At 45.2% G+C, this 22135-nt stretch overlaps 1 protein-coding gene across 1 annotated transcript in view; it reads right to left on the bottom strand.

Moving 5' to 3' along the window:
• Positions 1-22135, bottom strand: part of LOC139563282 (transmembrane protein 266-like) — a 79119-nt gene that overhangs the window by 48098 nt on the left and 8886 nt on the right. The gene's annotated exons all lie outside the window — the stretch shown is intronic.

Below are 22135 nucleotides of genomic sequence, written 5' to 3'. Positions count from 1 at the left end.
TTAGTCTACTCCTGTGGTTTACGAAGCATGTGACAATTAACATTTGATTTGATTGATTTGAACAATACGCTGTCCGATGCCTGGCAACACTCACTGCAGCATTACTGCACAAATAAATCAGAGAATACGTTTCTGAGAGGGACTAATGAATTGGCCCTACACACAATTTCTACTTTATCTTTCTGTTGTTTCTGTTGGCTTGAGTTCCAACTTCCAACAAAAACCTCAACTGGAGGAGTTGAAAGTGAATCTGAGGTGAGATTTTTTGGCATACATGTCTATTGTACAGTAGGAATGTGACCCCCATGGCTGAAACGGAGAGAGAGAGGGAGAGAGAGAGAGAGAGAGAGAGAGGCTCAGCAAGTCTGTTTTTGATAAGGATATTTGTATGTGGTTACAATGTTTATCGCCCTGATCGAGTTAAGAAAGGTGGGGGTGTGGCAATATATGTAAAAACTAAATTCCCTGTAAGTGTGGCAAAGTCTGAAACTATTTGTAAACAGTTGGAATTTCTTGCTTTAAATATTGAGGTTTCAAAGGGCCTCTCTATAACTGTGATTGGCTGTTAGACCCCCCTCTGCTCTCGGTGATGCATTTTCTTCTTTGACGCACCTTATGTCTAAACTTCTTTACAGTGAAATGATCTTGAGTGGTGATCTCAACTGGTGTTGGTTAAAGCCGGTGTCTGATGATTTAAAAATGTTTTATAATTCTATGAATCTTACCCAGTTGATTAACTCACCCACTCGCCCAAATCTTAAATGCCCAGATAAATCTACCCTGATTGATTTGATTTGACAAATGTTCCACATAAATATTCTGCTGTTGGTGTTTTTTGTAATGATTTAAGTGACCATTGTGCTGTTGTTGCTGTTAGAAATACTAAGGTTCCTAAGACAAACCCACGTTTTATTCGTAAGATAAATTTTAAGTGTTTTAATGCTCTGCAGATAGAGAGACAAAGAGAGAGCCTATCTGGATGTTGGAGATATATAGAGGGGGGCATTGAGGATTCAGCATACAGAACACAATAGCATTTAGATTAGAATTAAGCCATAAGGCCAGAGGTGTGGTATATGGCCAATATACCACGGCTAAGGGTTGTTCTTGTACACGACGCAACGTGGAGTGCCTGGATATAGCCCTTAGCCGTAGTGTATTGGCCATATACCACAAACCCCTGAGGTCCTTATTGCTTAATTGTAATAAATGCTATTGTGTATACCATGGCTGTCAGCCAATCAGCATTCAGGAATCAAACCACCCAGTTGTAGTGTCACTTGATATCAAGCTTCAAAAAAACTCATATGACTTTGACATACATACGTCCCTCACCTCTATCAAACTTCACCCGATCCTAATCTCTCGTGGACAGACGCATGTAACATAAATGGTATCGTAGCTTCTGTCAACAGACTGTGGGATGCAACAACTAATGAGGAACTTTGTTCCGGTGCACAGATTTTTCCTCACTGATCATTTGGACAAATCAAGACTTCGCAGGTGTCACGTTCCTGACCTGTTTTCTCTTGTTTTGTATGTGTTTATTGGTCAGGGCGTGAGTTTTGGGTGGGCAGTCTATGTTTTCTGTTTCTATGTTGGTTTTGGGTTGCCTGGTATGGCTCTCAATCAGAGGCAGGTGTTTGACGTTTCCTCTGATTGAGAGTCATATTAAGGTAGGTTGTTCTCACTGTTTGTTTGTGGGTGGTTGTCTCCTGTGTCTGTATGTATGTTCGTGCCACACGGGACTGTAGCGTTTGTTTGTAGTCGTGTACCTGTTCGTGCGTTCTTCATGTTGTATGTAAGTTCCATGTTCAGGTCTGTCTACGTCGTGTTTGTTATTTTGTAATTTTCAAGTGTTTTCGTGTTCGTTTCGTAATTCAATAAATATCAGTTATGTCATCATACCTCGCTGCACATTGGTCTTCAGATCCCTCTCTCCTCTCCTCGTCCGAGGAGGAGGAGGAATTAGAGAACCGTTACAGAACCACCCACCAAATTACCAGGATCAAGCAGCGGGGAAAAGGGCAGCGACAGCAACCGCAGAGATCCCAGGATTCATGGACATGGGAGGAGATCCTGGACGGCAAAGGACCCTGGGCTCAGCCAGGGGAATATCGCCGTCCCAAGGCGGAGCTGGAGGCAGCGAAGGCAGAGAGGCGCTGGTATGAGGAGGCAGCGCGGCGACGCGGTTGGGAGCCCGAGAGTCAGACCCAAAAATTTCTTGGGGGGGGGTACACGAGGAGTGTGGCAAAGCCGGGTAGGATACCTGAGCCAACTCCCCGTGCTTACCGTGGAGTGAGAGGGCGTCGTACTGGTCAGACACCGTGTTATGCGGTAAAGCGCACGGTGTCCCCAGTACGCGTGCTTAGCCCAGTGCGGGCTATTCCACCTTGCCGCACTGGGAGGGCTAGGTTGGGCATCGAGCCGGATGTCATGAAGTCGGCCCAACGCATCTGGCCACCAGTGCGTCTCCTCGGGCCGGCATACATGGCACCAGCCTTACAGATGGTGCCCCCGGTTCGCCAGCATAGCCCAGTGCGGGCTATTCCACCTCGCCGCACTGGCAGGGCTACGGGCACCATTCAACCTGGTAGGGTTGGGCAGGCTCGGTGCTCAAGAGCACGTGTCCTCCTTCACGGTCCGGTATACCCGGTGCGACCTCCAAGTACCAGTCCACCGGTGGCAGCCCCCCGCACCAGGCTGTCTCTCCGGGTTCTCTCTCCAGCTGCTCCCACCTGTCCAGCGCTGTCAGAGCTTTCCTCCTCTCCAGCGCAGCCAGTGCCTATACCACGCACCAGGCTGTCTCTCCGTCTCCTCCCTACAGGTCTGCCAGTCTGCCCAGAACTGCCCGTCTGTCCTGAGCTGTCAGAGCTGCCCGTCTGTCCCGAGCGGTCAGAGCTGGCTGTCTGCCCAGCGGCGCCTGAACTGCCCGTCTGCCCAACGCCGCATGAACTGCCCGTCTGGACTGAGCCTGCAGAGCCGTCGTCCAGCCAGGACCAGCCAGAGCCGTCCAGCCAGGACCAGCCAGAGCCGTCCAGCCAGGACCTGCCAGAGCCGTCCAGCCAGGACCTGCCAGAGCCGTCCAGCCAGGACCTGCCAGAGCCGTCCAGCCAGGACCTGCCAGAGCCGTCCAGCCAGGACCTGCCAGAGCCGTCCAGCCAGGACCTGCCAGAGCCGTCCAGCCAGGACCTGCCAGAGCCGTCCAGCCAGGACCTGCCAGAGTCCCTCAGCCCGGAGCTGCCGTCCCTCAGCCCGGAGCTGCCGTCCCTCAGCCCGGAGCTGCCGTCCCTCAGCCCGGAGCTGCCGTCCCTCAGCCCGGTGCTGCCCCTTATCCCGGTGCTGCCCCTTATCCCGGTGCTGGCCCTTATCCCGGTGCTGCCCCTTCATTTAGGTGGGTTTAGTTGGAGGGTGGTCATTGGGAGGGGGATACAGAAGCGGGGAGTGACTATGGTGGTGTGGGGACAGCGTCCGGAGCCTGAGCCACCACCGTGGTCAGATGCCCACCCAGACCCTCCCCTAGACTTTGTGCTGGTGCGCCCGGCGTTCGCACCTTAAGGGGGGGGTTATGTCACGTTCCTGACCTGTTTTCTCTTGTTTTGTATGTGTTTATTGGTCAGGGCGTGAGTTTTGGGTGGGCAGTCTATGTTTTCTGTTTCTATGTTGGTTTTGGGTTGCCTGGTATGGCTCTCAATCAGAGGCAGGTGTTTGACGTTTCCTCTGATTGAGAGTCATATTAAGGTAGGTTGTTCTCACTGTTTGTTTGTGGGTGGTTGTCTCCTGTGTCTGTATGTATGTTCGTGCCACACGGGACTGTAGTGTTTGTTTGTAGTCGTGTACCTGTTCGTGCGTTCTTCATGTTGTATGTAAGTTCCATGTTCAGGTCTGTCTACGTCGTGTTTGTTATTTTGTAATTTTCAAGTGTTTTCGTGTTCGTTTCGTAATTCAATAAATATCAGTTATGTCATCATACCTCGCTGCACATTGGTCTTCAGATCCCTCTCTCCTCTCCTCGTCCGAGGAGGAGGAATTAGAGAACCGTTACAGCAGGTGTTCACAGCTTTAGAATTTCAGAAGGGGGAGATTTGGCACATAGACTTGCCCGAAACTTGAAGAAGAGGGGTACCACCCTGCTTCTGCTCCTCATTGTAGCATGTTTTCTAACATACTGTATCTCCCCCCAGAATTCCTCAAGCATCTGATGCAATTACGCAAGATTTTAGTTCTGGGTTTCTGAGACCAAGTCCTGATCACACTCTCAATCCTCAACACACACCCTGTTCATGATCCAGCCAGGGGAGTTTCACTTCACCCACTGCAGAAAAATACGTTTTAAAATTCAAGATGTTCTTTGCCAGAGAAATAGCCTTTTAATACAGGTTAAAGTGAGATAGATCTACCTGCGTCTGGAGTGAAGCTGACAAGCTGCTCTGAGCTAATAGGTTTTTCCCAGGACAGTTGATCTCTTTCCCTCTTAGCCAGAAAAGCAATCTCACACTTTGCATGTCTGTGAATATCAACCACCACCGCTGCCATGGCTCTCTCTGCCTTCCGTCCTGTCAAGGTGATTCAATCTGGGCCCATTTGGGGGGGGGGGGGGGCAGGATGTGGACACAGAGCGGGGAGGCTGGGTCTATTTGGAGGGCCTGTTGTGGGCTCTGCACTGATTAGCCTATACTCCATGTGTTGGATAAGATGTTGAAACCGTACAATCTCAGAAACACTCACATATATCCTTGGAGACTTCCTATAGCATTTGTCTACATATGCAGAGGTAGGACAGTTAAGAGACTCAGCAAAACACAACTACAGCAAAGTTTAATCTCAACATTCAATTCAAGTCAAATTTTGGCAACACTTCACTTGACACCCAGTGTCATAACACTTTTTGACAAAGTCATAACCATGTCCTAATATGTCAACAGCTGACATAACTTGTCATAACCTGTCAGAATATGGTCATAACACTGACATGACCCTTATAGTTACACCTGTTGTGACATATATTGTGTTATTCTATGGCTGGTTATGAGACCTACATAAGAGTGTCAAAACCCACATTTATTCAAATGAGTTTTTTCCCTGCCAAGAAGTTTCCTTTCGCCTGAAAGTTTGTTTCTTAAATCCTTTGTTGTTGTTGTAATGAATTCTTTACAGTCATGTTTTTTCATCATATTTTAAATAACTTGTAGAAAATACATTTTATGACACTGCCACGAAGCATTATGACCAAGTGTTTTAATAAGCAGGCTTTCTTTCATGATTTGTTTTATTTTGACTGGAGCAGGTTGAGTTTATCCCTGATGTGGAAACTGCCTGGAAATTCTTTCATGATGTTTTTTTCCAAATAGTAAACAAACATGCCCAATTCCGCAGGATCAGGGTTAAAGGACGGGATAATCCATTGTTTTCTTCTGAGCTGTCTTGTATTATTCACAACCGTAATCTAGCCTGGGCTAAAGCAAGGAAATCATGTTCTGGTGCTGATTGGCTTATTTTTAGGCAGTTAAGAAACAAGTGTTATTTTCTTCTCAGGAAGGTCAAGTCTGAATATTTTATGTCTGTTACCACTGATAACCTGAATGACCCTAGAAGGTTTTTGAAGGCTATTAAGTCTATGTCTGGTAGCAGTAATGTTAATGAATTACCGTCATGTGTTTTGAAGGACTCGGTATATGACAAAACTGAAATGCTGAATTGTTTCAATGAGCACTTTGTATCATCTGGTAGGCTGTTTGATTCAGTGTCCTCTGTCTCTGTACAACCCTGTGTGGATGAACCAGTGAGAGCTGGTCAAACTTTTAGCTTTTTGCCATTCTCAGTGCAGGTGGTACATAAAGCCCTGAAATCCTTAGATCAGAGAAAGCCTGCAGGTCCTGATCTTTTGGATCCCTGCTTTTTAAATCTGGCAGCTGATTTCATAGCTGAACCACTTACATATCTGTTCAATCTAACCCTGGGATGTAATGAAATTCCAAAGATCTGGAAATCAGCATTTGTCCTACCACTTTTAAATACGGGAGATCCAACTCTTTAAAAAAATTATAGGCCAATCTCAAAGCTGTCACCCCTGATGAAAATACTTGAAATCCTTGTAAGTGAACAGCTAAAAGAGTTTTTATTTACTAACTCTATTTTATCAATGTACCAATCGGGCTTCAGGAAGAAGCATAGCACAATTACAGCAGCCATGAAGGTTTTAAATTATATCACTGAAGCCCTTGACATAAAATAGCACTGTCTCACTTTTTATTGATCTCTCTAAGGCTTTTGATACAGTTGATCAGAGATTGTCGAGTGTAGGTCTTTCAGAGCATACAGTTGCATGGTTTGCTAACTATCTGTCTGATAGAACTCAGTGCACTCGATTTGATGGGCTCATGTCTGTTAAATTGTCTGTCTTTAATGGTGTGCTCCAGGGCTCTGTACTTGGTCCTCTCTTATTCACTATTTATATAAATGATTTAGACAAAAATGTCCAAAATGCGCAACTTCCTTTTTATGCAGATGATACTGTTAATTACTGTTGTGCCTCGTCTCTTACAAAAGCTTTCCAGAACTTGCAAACTGCTTTTTATACTGTTCAACATACCTTGTGTCAATTGAAGCTTATCCTCAATACTGACAAAACTAAACTAATGGTGTTTTCTAAAGCAAGAAATAGACCTCTGAACCTTTCTCCTATTATTACCTGTCAGGGCAAGGAGATTGAGGTTGTAACCTCATATAAATATCTTGGAATATTAATTGATGACGGCCTCTCTTTAAATTGCATATTCAACAACTTACAAAAAAATTGAAGCTGAAATTGGGATTTTATTTTCGGAATAAGGCCTGTTTTTCCTCCAGAAGGAGGCTAGTATCAGCTACATTTATGCCTTTCCTAGACTATGGGGATATTTTATATATGAATGCTTCTGCTCAGTGTTTGAGATCAATTGACACCCTTTACCATGGCACTTTGAGATTTATTTTAAACTGCAAAACACTTACGCACCACTGCACTTTGTATACCAGGGTTGGCTGGCCTTCTCTAGTCACTCGTAGGCTCAGTCACTGGTATACTTTTATTTACAAAGCCATTTTGGGTTTACTACCATTCTATTTGGGCATTTTCTATTGTTCAGAAATGTGGTGGGTACTCTCTTCGTTCGCTGGACTTTATCCTGCTAACTGTTCCAAATGTCCGAACTGAATTTGGTAAAAGGGCTTTTATGTACTATGCGCCATCGTCTTGGAACGCCTTACAAAATACTTTTAAACTGGAAGAACTTGTCCCGATTGGTATTTTTAAATCACTGATGAATGATCTTGAGACTGATTCCCTGACCTGTCAATGTTTTAAATTTGCTGTTTTTGATTTTGTTATACTCTTGTGAATTCTATGGTTTTTACTAGATTACTTGTAGTTTTTCATGTTGTTTGTCTGTAATTTTTGTAATGACTTGGTTCTGCCTATCTTGGCCACGACGCTCTTGAAAAAGAGATTTTAAATCTCAATGAGCCTTTGCTGGTTAAATAAAGGTTAAATAAAAAAGTAAAAAATTATCAAATCAAATCATAATCATATAAGCCAGATAGGCCTATCACGTACATGCCCTTATATCAGTCATCAGTCAAAAAGAGGGTGTCTTGTCCTGCTCCTGAAATCTGCTCCTGCATTCATCCCAGTCATCAACAAACAGAGCATTAGGGTAGGTGCATGTCTGACATCAATGTGTGCGCAATTATAATGATAATTTAATATGGTCAGTTTCCCCCAAAATGTTATAACATAAACATACTGTTGACACGTAGGCTATGGTGAAATGTAATGTTTTGCCTTGTTTTGTGGATTTTTACACTTTTATGTAGGTGTCATAACCAGCCATAAAATAACGCAATATGTCAAATCAAATCAAATTTTATTTGTCACATACACACGGTTAGCAGATGTTAATGCAAGTGTAGCGAAATGCTTGTGCTTCTAGTTCCGACTATGCAGTAATATCTAACAAGTAATCTAACAATTTCACAACAACTACCTTATACACACAAGTGTAGAGGAATGAATAAGAATATGTACATAAAAATATATGGATGAGCGATGGCCGAACGGCATAGGCAAGATGCAGTAGATGGTATAGAGTACAGTATATACATATGAGATGAGTAATGTAGGGTATGTAAACATTATATAAAGTGGCATTATTTAAAGTGGCTAGTGATACATTTATTACATCCAATTTTTTATTATTAAAGTGGCTAGAGATTTGAGTCAGTATGTTGGCAGCAGCCACTCAATGTTAGTGATGGCTGTTTAACAGTCTGATGGCCTTGAGATAGAAGCTGTTTTTCAGTCTCTCGGTCCCAGCTTTGATGCACCTGTACTGACCTCGCCTTCTGGATAATAGCGGGGTGAACAGGCAGTGGCTCGGGTGGTTGTCCTTGATGATCTTTTTGGCTTTTCTGTAACATCGGGTGGTGTGGGTGTCCTGGAGGGCAGGTAGTTTGCCCCCGGTGAAGCGCTGTGCAGACCTCACTACCCTCTGGAGAGCCTTGCGGTTGTGGGCGGAGCAGTTGCCGTACCAGGCGGTGATACAGTGCGACAGGATGCTCTCAATTGTGCATCTGTAAAAGTTTGTCAGGGTTTTGGGTGACAAGCCAAATTTCTTCAGCCTCCTGAGGTTGAAGAGGCGCTGCTGCGCCTTCTTCACCACGCTGTCTGTGTGGGTGGACCATTTCAGTTTGTCCGTGATGTGTACGCCGAGGAACTTAAAATGTTCCACCTTCTCCACTACTGTCCCATCGATGTGGATAGGGGGCTGCTCCCTCTGCTGTTTCCTGAAGTCCACGATCATCTCCTTTGTTTTGTTGACATTGAGTGTGATGTTATACTGTATGTCACAACAGGTCTAAATTGTATTGGTCGCATACACATATTTAGCAGCAGATGTTATTTGAGTGTAGCGAAATGCTTGTGTTCCTAGCTCCAACAGTGCAGTAATATCTAACAATTTACAACAATACACACAAATCTAAAAGTAAAATAATGGAATTAAGAAATATAGAAGTATTAGGACGAGTAATATCAAGTCCAGAGTATAAATATATACAGTACCAGTCAAAAGTTAACATACCTATTTAACATACCATTCAAGGGTTTTTGTTTATTTGAACTATTATCTACATTGTAGAATAATAGTGAAGACATCAAAACTATCAAAAAACACATAATGTAGTAACCAAATAAGTGTTAAACTAGTCAAAATATATGTTATATTTGAGATTATTCAAAGTAGCCACCCTTTGCACACTCTTAGCATTCTCTCAACCAGCTTCATGAGGTAGACACCTGGAATGCATTTCAATTAACAGGTGTGCCTTCTTAAAAGTTCATTTGTGGAATTTCTTTCCTTCTTAATGCGTTTGAGCCAATCAGTTGTTTTGTGACAAGGTAGGGGTGGTATACAGAAGATAGCCCTATTTGGTCAAAGACCAAGTTCATATTATGAACTGCTCAAGTAAGCAAAGAGAAACAACAGTCCATCATTACTTCAAGACATGAAGGTCAGCCAATCCGGAACATTTCAAGAACTTTGAAAGTTTCTTCAAGTGCAGTTGCAAAAACCATCAACGATATGATCAAATCAAGATCAAATCAAATTTTATTAGTCCAATGCGCCGAATACAACAGGTGTAGACCTTACAGTGAAATGCTTACTTACGAACCCCTAACCAACAATGCAGTTTCAAAATATACAGATAAGAATAAGAGATAAAAGTAACAAGTAATTAAAGAGCAGCAGTGAAATAATAATAGCGAGACCATATAAAGGGGGGTACTGATACAGAGTCAATGTGCAGGGGCACAGGTTATTTGAGGTAGTATGTACATGTAGGTAGAGTTATTAAAGTGATTATGCATAGATCACAACAGAGAGTAGCAGTGGTGTAAAGTGGGGGTGAGGGGAGGGGGCATGATGAATGAAACTGGCTCTCATGAGGACCGCCACAGGAAAGGAAGACCAGCCTCAGAAATTGCAGCCCAAATAAATGCTTCACAGAGTTCAAGTTACAAACACATCTCAACATCAACTGTTCATAGGAGACTGCGTGAATCAGGCCTTCATGGTCGGATTGCTGCAAAGAAACCACTACGAAAGGACACCAATAAGATGAAGAGACTTGCTTGGGCCAAGAAACATGAGCAATGGACATTAGACCGGTGGAAATCTGTCCTTAGGTCTGATGAGTCCAAATTTGAGATTTTTGGTTCCAACCGCCGTGTCTTTGGAGACGCAAAGTAGGTGAACGGATTATCTCCGCATGTGTGGTTCCCAACGTGAAGCATATAGGAGGTTGTTCGATGGTGTGGGGGTGCTTTGCTGGTGACACTGTCTGTGATTTATTTAGAATTCAAGGCACACTTAACCAGCATGGCTACCACAGCATTCTGCAGCGATATGCCATCCCATCGGGTTTGCTCTTAGTGGGACTATCATTTGTTTTTCAACAGGATAATGACCCAACACACCTCCAGGCTGTGTAAGGGCTATTTGACCAAGAAGGAAAGTGATGGTGCTGCATCAGATGATCTGGCTTCCACAATCACCCGACCTCAACCCAATTGAGATGGTTTGGGATGAGTTGGACTGCAGAGTGAAGGAAAAGCAACCAACAAGTCATCAGCATATGTGGGAACTCCTTCAAGACTGTTGGAAAAGCCTTTCAGGTGAAGCTGGTTGAGAGAATGCCAAGAGTGTGCAAAGCTGTCATAAAGGCAAAGGGTGGCTACTTTGAAGCATGTTTAATAATTAATCATATATTTTAATTTGTTTAACACTTTTTTTGTTACTACATGATTCCATATGTGTTATTTCATAGTTTTGATGTCTTCACTATTATTCTACAATGTTGAAAAACCCTTGAATGCTTAGGTGTGTCCAAACATTTGACTGGTACTTGTATATATATGTGATGGGATGTATAAACAATATGGATAGAATATGTAGTATAGCTGAAGAATAGTACAGTGCATTCGGAAAGTATTCACATTTTGTTACGTTACAACCTTATTATAAAATGTATTAAATATTGTTTTCCCCTCATCAATCTACACACAATACCCCATAATGGCAAATCGAAAACAGGTTTTTAGAAATTTTAGCAAATGTCTTAAAAAAATAAAAACGAAATACCTTATTTACAGAAGTATTCAGACCCTTATTCAGGCCAGTCCTCAGTAAAAGGCACATGACAGCCTGCTTGGAGTTGCCAAAAGGCACCTAAAGGACTCAGACCATGAGAAACAAGATTCTCTGGTCTGATGAAACCAAGATTGAACTCTTTGGCCTGAATGCCAAGTGTCACATCTGGAGGAAACCTTGCACTATCTCTACAGTGAACCATGGTGGTGGCAGCATCATGCTGTGGGGATGTTTTTTAGCGGCAGGGATTGGGAGACTAGTCAGGATCGAGGGAAAGATGAACAGAGCAAAGTACAGAGAGAGCCTTGATGAAAACCTGCACCAGAGCGTCCAGGACCTCAAACTGGGACGAAGGTTCACCTTCCAATAGGACAACAACCCTAAGCACACAGCCAAGACAACGCAGGAGTGGCTTCGGGACAAGTCTCTGAATGTCCTTGAGTGGCCCAGCCAGAGGCCGGGCTTAAACCTGATCGAACATCTCTGGAAAGACCTGGAAATAGCTGAGCTTGAGACGATCTGTAGAGAAGAATGGGAGAAACTCCCCAAATACAGGTGTGGCAAAGGTGATTCAACAAAGTACTGAGTAAAGGGTCTGAATACTTATGTAAATGTCATATTTCAGTTGTTTTTTATGTACATTTGCAAACATTTCTAAAAAAAAAACTGTTTTTGCTTTGTCATTATGGGGTATTTGTGCAGATTGATGAGGTAAAAAAACAATTTAATACAATTTAGAATAAGGCTGTAACGTAACAAAATGTGAAAAAAGTCAAGGGGTCTGAATACTTTACGAATGCACTGTATATACAGCAATAGTTAAAAAGGATAGGCCTTGACTAGAATAGAGTAAATACATATGAAGTGGTTAAAACAGTACGTAAACATTATTTAAGTGACCAGTGTTCCATTATTAAAGTGACCAGTGTTCCATGACTATGTAAATAGGGCAGCAGCCTCTAAGGTGCATGGTAGAGTAACCAGGTGGTAGCCGTCTAGTGACACTGACTAAAGTTCAGGGCAGGGTACTGGGCGGGTCCCAGCTTTGATGCCCCTGTACTGACCTCACCTTCTGGATAGTAGAGGGGTGAACAGGCCATGGCTCGGGGGGCTGAGGTCCTTGATGATCTTCTTGGCCCTCCTGTGACACCAGGTGCTGTAGATGTCCTGGAGGGCAGGCAGTGTGCCCCCGTTGATGCATTGGCCAGACCGCACCCCCCTCTGGAGAGCCCTGCGGTTGCGGACGGTGCAGTTGCTGTACCAAGCGGTGATATAGCACGACAGGATGCTCTCAATGGTGCATCTGTAAAAGTTAGTGAGGGTCTTATGGTCCAAGCCAAATTTCTTCACCCTCCTGAGGTTGAAGAGGCGCTGTTGAGGCGCTGGCGGCTTCTTCACCACACTGTCTGTGTGGGTGGACCTTTTCAGATTGTCAGTGATGTGTACGCAGAGGAACTTGAAGCTTTCCACCTTCTCCACTGCGGCCCCGTTGATATGGATGGGGGCGTGCTCCCTCTGCTGTCTCCTGAAGTCCACGATCAGTTCCTTCATTTTGTTGCAGTTGAGGGAGAGGTTATTTTCCTGGCACAACTCTGCCAGGGCCCTCACTTCCTTCATGTCTCGTCATTGTTGGTAATCAGGCCTACCACTGTTGTGTCGTCTGCAAACTTAATGATTGAGTTGGAGACGTGCGTGGCCACGCAGTCATGGGTGAACAGGAAGTACAGGAGTGCATTGTGATATACTATATGTGTGTAGAGAGAGCGAGAGAGAGTAGCTGTTTGACGAATACACCCCCAACTCTCCACCTCAGCTCTGTCCAGGCCCAGAACCACTTGTCTGTAGTCCTCCCTTGGGCAGACAGACAGACAGATGTCTCCAGGAGATAACAAGGTCTCTGGCTGGTGATTCCCATGGTGTAACGGCAGTCTATTTCTTCCTCCTCCTCGGACGAGGAGAGGCGAGAAGGATCGGAGGACCAATGTGCAGAGTGGTAAGTTTCCATGATTTTAATATCCACGAAAACAAGACACAATACAAAATAACAAAAGAACTAACCGTAACAGTCCCGTGTGACACAAACACTGACACAGGAAACAAACACCCACAAACCAAACGTGAAGCCCAGGCTGCCTAAGTATGATTCTCAATCAGGGACAACGATTGACAGCTGCCTCTGATTGAGAATCATACCAGGCCGAACACAAAACCCCAACATAGAAAAACACACATAGACAACCCACCCCAACTCACGCCCTGACCAACTAAATAAATACAAAACAAGGGAAAATAAGGTCAGGAACGTGACACGTGGTGGCTGAAGACAACATCCTCTGCTCTTTCATCAGTCCAAATTGGCCGGCCCGGTTACGAATCCAGAGAATGCTTAATGCCACAAAGTAGTACTTTAACATTCTGCACTCCTAGCCAGTCACTGTGACTGATTTGTATTAGAGTTATCTATCTGAGAGAAAAACAAAGTCCTCAATGCCATAATGGCTTTAAGTAATCACCCAGGATAGAATGCACTTTGTTGTGGGACTAGAAGGGACTACCAGGATCAACTAAAATATGAAAATGGGCCAACCAAATCATTATTTCCTATATGGAATATTTGGACTCTTGGACCTGGACTGGTGTAGTGGCCATGAAGAGAGGGATGTTTTTATGGGATGTTATGTTTCCTCCTCTTCCTCCAGTACCACCAGGACACTGCATTTAGATGGGCCATCTGGCCCTGCAGCAGAGTGCTCCCAGTCCCAGTCCCTCTCTGAGCTCGGATCACATATTCACAGCGGTGAGATCAGCGACATATGCTTCTGCTCCCGATACCACCCATGTCTGGCATCCAACCGCACGCTGGTCAGTGATCTGGGAGATGACATCATTCCGGTAACGTTGTGTGTGCCGTGGTGTGTGTTTTTTGCACCCATTCTGTTTGACTCCATAGTAAGCTACCCAATGCTCCTCTAGCATGGACAACATACCACCCAAGTTAAGCTGAAATGCAAAAACACCCACACAAAAACACCCACACAACAGACACCTACGGAAAAAAAGCAACAACAAACAAAAACAGCTTGACTGCTGAGAGAGAAACAGAGAGAGACAGAGAAAGAGGGAGAGAGTGTGAAAGAGAAAAAACAGAGAGAGAGAGAAGAGAGAGGGGGAGTGCGATGAAAGTGCTGAACACAAGTCCGTCCCACGCCACCTTGATCCTCCAAACGGGAGGCACTTCCTGGTTAGACAGGAAGATGGATGACCTCAACTCTATTAATAACTGAGCTCCACTTACCATGGCCTCTCTGTGTGTGTGTGTGTGTGTGTGTGTGTGTGTGTGTGTGTGTGTGTGTGTGTGTGTGTGTGTGTGTGTGTGTGTGTGTGTGTGTGTGTGTGTGTGTGTGTGTGTGTGTGTGTGTGCGCGCCAAAACTGCTAACACTGTAACTTCCCCGAAGCTAGCTAAAAACAACCACCTCCCCCAATGTCGCCCACGCCTCCTGCCTACTGATAGATATGCTACATTATAACAGCGCAGTGTGCTTACAGTAAAACCAACCTCCTGCATGCACGTGTGGGTCTTTTCCATCCTTCCTCACAGAAACAGGGACTCATGCAAACCAAACCAAAGGTTCCTGCATGGTTCCTCTGTAACTTTTTGTCCATTGAGATATGTTATGTCTGAATGAGTGTGTTTGACAGGAGGGGAATAAGGTCTAGGGATAAACTCAAGGCATTTTATTAACATTTAACACTCTGATATTCAGCAATGGGGAGATTTTTCTGCAGAGAGAGGAGAGACATAGACAGAGATATATGAAAAGAGAGAGAAAGATGGAGAGAGAGAGAGAGAGACAGAAAGACAGAGAGAGAGAGAGAGAGAGAGAGAGAGAGAGAGAGAGAGAGAGAGAGAGAGAGAGAGAGAGAGAGAGAATGCTCTGCAGATAGAGAGACAAAGAGAGAGCCTATCTGGATGTTGGAAGGCACCACTGAAGGAGCTGTGCTAGTCCTAATGAAATGTGACAGGCAGACATAAACTTGAATATGAAGTGAACCATGATTACAGACGATTAGATAACAATCACTACGTACTGCAGCCAGAGAGCTTGTGTGTCTGCCCTCGCTTTCTCTCTGTCTGTGGTGTGTGTGTGCGCACATGTGTGTGTGCATACATGTGTGTGTGCATACATGCGTGCGTGCGTGCGTGCGTGCGTGTGTGTGTGTGTGTGTGTGAATTGCCTGTAGTCTGAATCCGCATGTGGAGTGGAGTAGGGGCTGTGGAGTAGGGGGGCCAGTGGAGTAGGGGGACTGTAGAGTAGGGGGGACTGTAGAGTAGGGAGGACTGTAGAGTAGGGAGGACTATAGAGTAGGGGGGACTGTAGAGTAGGGAGGACTGTAGAGTAGGGAGGACTATAGAGTAGGGGGGACTGTAGAGTAGGGAGGACTATAGAGTAGGGGGGACTGTAGAGTAGGGAGGACTGTAGAGTAGGGAGGACTGTAGAGTAGGGAGGACTGTAGAGTAGGGGGGCTGTAGAGTAGGGGGGACTGTAGAGTAGGGAGGACTGTAGAGTAGGGAGGACTGTAGAGTAGGGAGGACTATAGAGTAGGGGGGACTGTAGAGTAGGGAGGACTGTAGAGTAGGGAGGACTGTAGAGTAGGGAGGACTGTAGAGTAGGGGGGACTGTAGAGTAGGGAGGACTGTGGAGTAGGGAGGACTATAGAGTAGGGGGGACTGTAGAGTAGGGAGGACTGTAGAGTAGGGAGGACTATAGAGTAGGGGGGACTGTAGAGTAGGGGGGACTGTAGAGTAGGGGGGACTGTAGAGTAGGGAGGACTGTAGAGTAGGGGGGACTGTAGAGTAGGGGGGACTGTAGAGTAGGGGGGGCCGTGGAGTAGGGGGGACTGTAGAGTAGGGGGGACTGTAGAGTAGGGGGGGCTGTAGAGTAGGGGGGACTGTAGAGTAGGGGGGACTGTAGAGTAGGGAGGACTGTAGGGTAGGGAGGACTGTAGAGTAGGGAGGACTGTAGAGTAGGGGGGGGCTGTAGAGTAGGGGGGACTGTAGAGTAGGGGGGACTGTAGAGTAGGGGGGACTGTAGAGTAGGGAGGACTGTAGAGTAGGGGGGACTGTAGAGTAGGGGGGACTGTAGAGTAGGAAGGGCTGTAGAGAAGGGGGGGACTGTAGAGTAGGGAGGGCTGTAGAGTAGGGGGGGCTGTAGAGTAGGGGGGACTGTAGAGTAGGAAGGGCTGTAGAGAAGGGGGGGACTGTAGAGTAGGGAGGGCTGTAGAGTAGGGGGGACTGTAGAGTAGGAAGGGCTGTAGAGAAGGGGGGGACTGTAGAGTAGGGAGGGCTGTAGAGTAGGGGGGACTGTAGAGTAGGTGCTGTGGATAAGAGAGAGATAACAGAAAGTTCAGCTCCATCTTCACAATGCTACAGGCCCTGATATACAAACATGGCCGTCGGTCGGTGATGGTAGGTGCTTCATCACAGGCTGAATCCCAAATGGCACCCTAAGTCCCTATGTAGTGCAGTACTTTGACCAGGCCCATTGACACACACACACACACACACACACAGCAGGTTGACATGAGAGGCTTTCTCTTGATTAATCTCCACCACTTCAGCCCCACTAGAGGTTGCTACTGAACTACACCCAGCCTCTTGCTGCAGCACAGTGATAAAATACAACCTCTGTGGATCAAACACTAGCTGCATACGGTCACTGTACCCATGAAGTCAGCAATGAACACGATAGCAAAGTCAAGTTTGGTACCCGATCAAGCCCTGCAATCCCTGCACATTATTCACAGAGTAAAGTTATAAGAGACATGGTTCTAATTGACCTCTTGGAGATAAGATGTTCACATTTACAATAAACGTTTCCTTTGCTAAATGTAGGACAGTTATCATACAGAGAATGATACATGCTGACTGAAATCAGAGGGGTTCTACTCAGTATGACTGTCCACTGTCTCTCATTCTTGATGAAATAACTACATTGTGTTGTTGTGAGATTCTCATTTCAGAGTACACGCTCCTGTAAGTGTTACAATATTCAGTATTACAGTCTCTCTCTCTCTCTCTCTCTCTCTCTCTCTCTCTCTCTCTCTCTCTCTCTCTCTCTCTTTCTCTCTCTCTCTCTCTCTCTCTCTCTCTCTCTCTCTCTCTCTCTCTCTCTAAGAGCAGATGAGCCACCTAATGCAGACAGGGAAGGCAATCCACTTTTCTGTAGAGAGTCAGTGGACCACAGGACACATTCCTCTCTGAGAACATTATCAATTTGATGGCCATGTTGGATTTCCACCCCCTCCCTGTACTGCTGCTATTGATGCCGCCAGCGTCTCTATTCCTCCCAGCTTCACTTCATCATTCAGCAGCTACGGCAATAAAGCAGGAACATTTCTCTCCCATTTCCTTTATGAAGGTGGCTTTCTCTCTCTTTAGAATTTTGTCTTGTTCCCACAGCAGTCAATCCTGAACCAAAAGGGTTCTACCTGGAACCAAAAGGGTTCTGTCACGCCCTGACCTGAGAGAGCCGTTTTATTTCTCTATTTGGTTAGGTCAGGGTGTGATGTAGGGTGGGAATTCTATGTGTTGTATTTCTTTGTGTTTGGCCGAGTGTGGTTCCCAATCAGAGGCAGCTGTCGATCGTTGTCTCTGATTGGGAATCATACTTAGGCAGCCTGTTTTGCCACCTTAGTTGTGGGTAGTTGTTTTCTGTATAGTTTATGCTCCTTACAGAACTGTTTCGGTTTTCCTCTTGTTTATTTTTGTTCTCGAGTGTTTTGTGATCAAATAAAATCATGAACACTTACCACGCTGCGCTTTGGTCCGATCCTCATTACGACGAGAGCCGTGACAGGTTCTTCCTAAACTCAAAGGCTAGAGACACTCAAAGGCTAGAGAGTGACCACCATGGACCACAAAATCAAATTGTAAACATGATACAATATTATGGCTGTCTTGCTACAGTAGTGAGTGTCTCCATTAAATAGTGCTACTAAAGGTCACTAAGAGGAATGAGGTTTGCTGCTGTTGTCCAAGGAGGGCTGATCGATACGGTAATAAGCAGACAGAAGCACGTGCGTAAGCATTCAGGAGCTAACACTGCTGAAACCCACAGAATAATATTGGGTGAATCTCAAGTGCAGGTTCCTCACCTCGGACCTTCTCCTCCAATGAGTTTTGCGAAAGAGGTGAGAGAACACAAGGAATCAAGGAAATACAATTGAAATTAAACCCATGGTGCCCCCAGGCCTAGAGGACACAGGTTTGACTGACACCTTCCCATCACCTGGCTAATAGCCTTCTTTAACAGGGATTCACCCTTGAGTCCTTTACTATGGAGCCAGTGCCACCTCTGATGCTGAATCCTAATGGAGCGACCCAGGGGAGGAGGGACCAAACGCCTGATAATGATGATTGGTGTTCCATTTAAGGTGTACTCCAGATAGAACAAGTTCCTGCCTCGTGGATTTAAATGTTGTTGTTTTTTATTAGGATCCCCGTCTTCCTGGGGTCCACACAAAACATGAAACATGACATAATACAGAACATTAATAGACAAGAACAGCTCAAGGACAGAACTACATCAATAAAAAAAATACGAAAGGCACACGTAGCCTACATATCAATACATACATACTAACTATCTAGGTCAAATAGGGGAGAGGAATTGTGCCGTGAGGTGTTGCTTTATCTGTTTTTTTAAACCAGGTTTGCTGTTCCCTTGAGCAATATGAGATGGAACGGAGTTCCATGCAATAATGGCTCTATATGGGAAATGGGATTTCATTAAATGTCATGTAGAGAATGATAACTTTTACTACTCCCACTGACAGGATTTTTACAAGCAGCCATTTTGCACTAATGACTTGGATATGAAATAGTGACCCTGACAGTAATGTAGTTGAAGTAGTACTGCTGTGGTAACATACAGGTCAAATCACCTTCAAACCAATGATGGACAATTCCTGTGTTTTGGCCCATACACAGCCAGCAGATTACACAACAAGCAGAACTACAAAAACAGTGTGACATAGGCATGGCATTCTCTGTTGTGCAGCAGGGAGTAGCTAGCTACTGTGTGTTGCACTTTTGACATGAAAATGGGGCAAACGAGAGATGTAGCCTGTGAGCTCACAGCATCATGATGAGACAACAACAGTAATGTGTTAGTGTCAGCATTGCACTGCCCACTGTTGACTGTGCGTCTGTAGGATCCATCTGTTTAAGGGGCACGGCTGATAGCTGGCGAACACTGAGCCTAGTGGAGTGAGACCTGATCTGGTGTCAAACGGAGTGCTTGGAAGGGAACGTGTGTGTCTGTTTGGGATGCTGGATCGTAAAGCCAAAGCATATGGTGTTGTTTATCTGGACTCACAGTAAGAACCAGGTCTGAGTCACTATTACTGGACAGGATGCCATTGCAATACGGCAATACAGGGACCGTGTTTTTACTGTATAATGAAAGAGACAATCTGTTAAGACCATACAGTAACAGACGTGCAGGGCAGCTAAAATAGCCTGGGACCTCATCCATCACACATCAACCTAACACCTTACAATTCTGGTTAAGGGTAGAAAATGGAACTGGCAGTGTCACAAGTAAGGTAAACTATGGATGTTGCAATATAGGTCTTGGAAGAGCACAGTACATTCAGGGGATGCATTTAGACCTTCATAGGAAATTTATGGAGACCAAATAGCAAATATGAATCCGTTTATCACTGACGGACACACATCCCCTGTGTTGTAGCTACAGTACTGGCTATGAGTTAAACAGGACCAAGGGTATCATGTGAGATTGAACATCATCCATACTTCTCCCTCTGTGTTGGCCAATGTACCATTAGCATAACTGACACTGTACATGGCGGTGTGTTCCTGCCCTCCTTCCCAGCTTTCACTCTGTTAAATGCTTGATGTACTGCATAATTATACATGACACCATATTCAATTACATCATTTCGTCTCACATTCAAACCAGAAGCAGGTCGTTTCTGAGGATAATTGGGAATTGATCATTTCCAAGGTGTGGAAAGTCATTAATAGAAACGTCTGCCCAAGATCTTTTCAAACCCTTATGAGCCGTTGCAGATGCGTGCAAGGTTTGGACCTATTGGTGTAATGGCTGAAGTCTGTAAATAAAGCCACAGCGCCTGACCCTTCCCTATTGAGGTTTGGACCTATTGGTGTAATGGCTGAAGTCTGTAAATAAAGCCACATCGCCTGACCCTTCCCTATTGAGGTTTGGACCTATTTGTGTAATGGCTGAAGTCTGTAAATAAAGCCACAGCGCCTGACCCTTCCCTATTGAGGTTTGGACCTATTGGTGTAATGGCTGAAGTCTGTAAATAAAGCCACAGCGCCTGACCCTTCCCTATTGAGGTTTGGACCTATTGGTGTAATGGCTGAAGTCTGTAAATAAAGCCTCAGCGCCTGACCCTTCCCTATTGAGGTTTGGACCTATTTGTGTAATGGCTGAAGTCTGTAAATAAAGCCTCAGCGCCTGACCCTTCCCTATTGAGGTTTGGACCTATTTGTGTAATGGCTGAAGTCTGTAAATAAAGCCACAGCCCCTGACCCTTCCCTATTGAGGTTTGGACCTATTGGTGTAATGGCTGAAGTCTGTAAATAAAGCCACAGCCCCTGACCCTTCCCTATTGAGGTTTGGACCTATTGGTGTAATGGCTGAAGTCTGTAAATAAAGCCACAGCGCCTGACCCTTCCCTATTGAGGTTTGGACCTATTGGTGTAATGGCTGAAGTCTGTAAATAAAGCCTCAGCGCCTGACCCTTCCCTATTGAGGTTTGGACCTATTGGTGTAATGGCTGAAGTCTGTAAATAAAGCCACAGCGCCTGACCCTTCCCTATTGAGGTTTGGACCTATTGGTGTAATGGCTGAAGTCTGTAAATAAAGCCACAGCGCCTGACCCTTCCCTATTGAGGTTTGGACCTATTGGTGTAATGGCTGAAGTCTGTAAATAAAGCCACAGCGCCTGACCCTTCCCTATTGAGGTTTGGACCTATTGGTGTAATGGCTGAAGTCTGTAAATAAAGCCACAGCGCCTGACCCTTCCCTATTGAGGTTTGGACCTATTGGTGTAATGGCTGAAGTCTGTAAATAAAGCCTCAGCGCCTGACCCTTCCCTATTGAGGTTTGGACCTATTGGTGTAATGGCTGAAGTCTGTAAATAAAGCCACAGCGCCTGACCCTTCCCTATTGAGGTTTGGACCTATTGGTGTAACGGCTGAAGTCTGTAAATAAAGCCACAGCGCCTGACCCTTCCCTATTGAGGTTTGGACCTATTGGTGTAATGGCTGAAGTCTGTAAAAAAAGCCTCAGCGCCTGACCCTTCCCTATTGAGGTTTGGACCTATTGGTGTAATGGCTGAAGTCTGTAAATAAAGCCACAGCCCCTGACCCTTCCCTATTGAGGTTTGGACCTATTGGTGTAATGGCTGAAGTCTGTAAAAAAAGCCTCAGCGCCTGACCCTTCCCTATTGAGGTTTGGACCTATTGGTGTAATGGCTGAAGTCTGTAAATAAAGCCTCAGCGCCTGACCCTTCCCTATTGAGGTTTGGACCTATTTGTGTAATGGCTGAAGTCTGTAAATAAAGCCACATCGCCTGACCCTTCCCTATTGAGGTTTGGACCTATTGGTGTAATGGCTGAAGTCTGTAAATAAAGCCACAGCGCCTGACCCTTCCCTATTGAGGTTTGACCCTATTGGTGTAATGGCTGAAGTCTGTAAATAAAGCCACAGCGCCTGACCCTTCCCTATTGAGGTTTGGACCTATTGGTGTAATGGCTGAAGTCTGTAAATAAAGCCACAGCGCCTGACCCTTCCATATTGAGGTTTGGACCTATTGGTGTAATGGCTGAAGTCTGTAAATAAAGCTACAGCGCCTGACCCTTCCCTATTGAGGTTTGGACCTATTGGTGTAA

The sequence above is a fragment of the Salvelinus alpinus genome, chromosome 33, assembly GCF_045679555.1.
Source record: "Salvelinus alpinus chromosome 33, SLU_Salpinus.1, whole genome shotgun sequence".
Classification (NCBI taxonomy): domain Eukaryota; kingdom Metazoa; phylum Chordata; class Actinopteri; order Salmoniformes; family Salmonidae; genus Salvelinus; species Salvelinus alpinus.
This window is presented reverse-complemented; position numbering and strand designations above follow the sequence as displayed.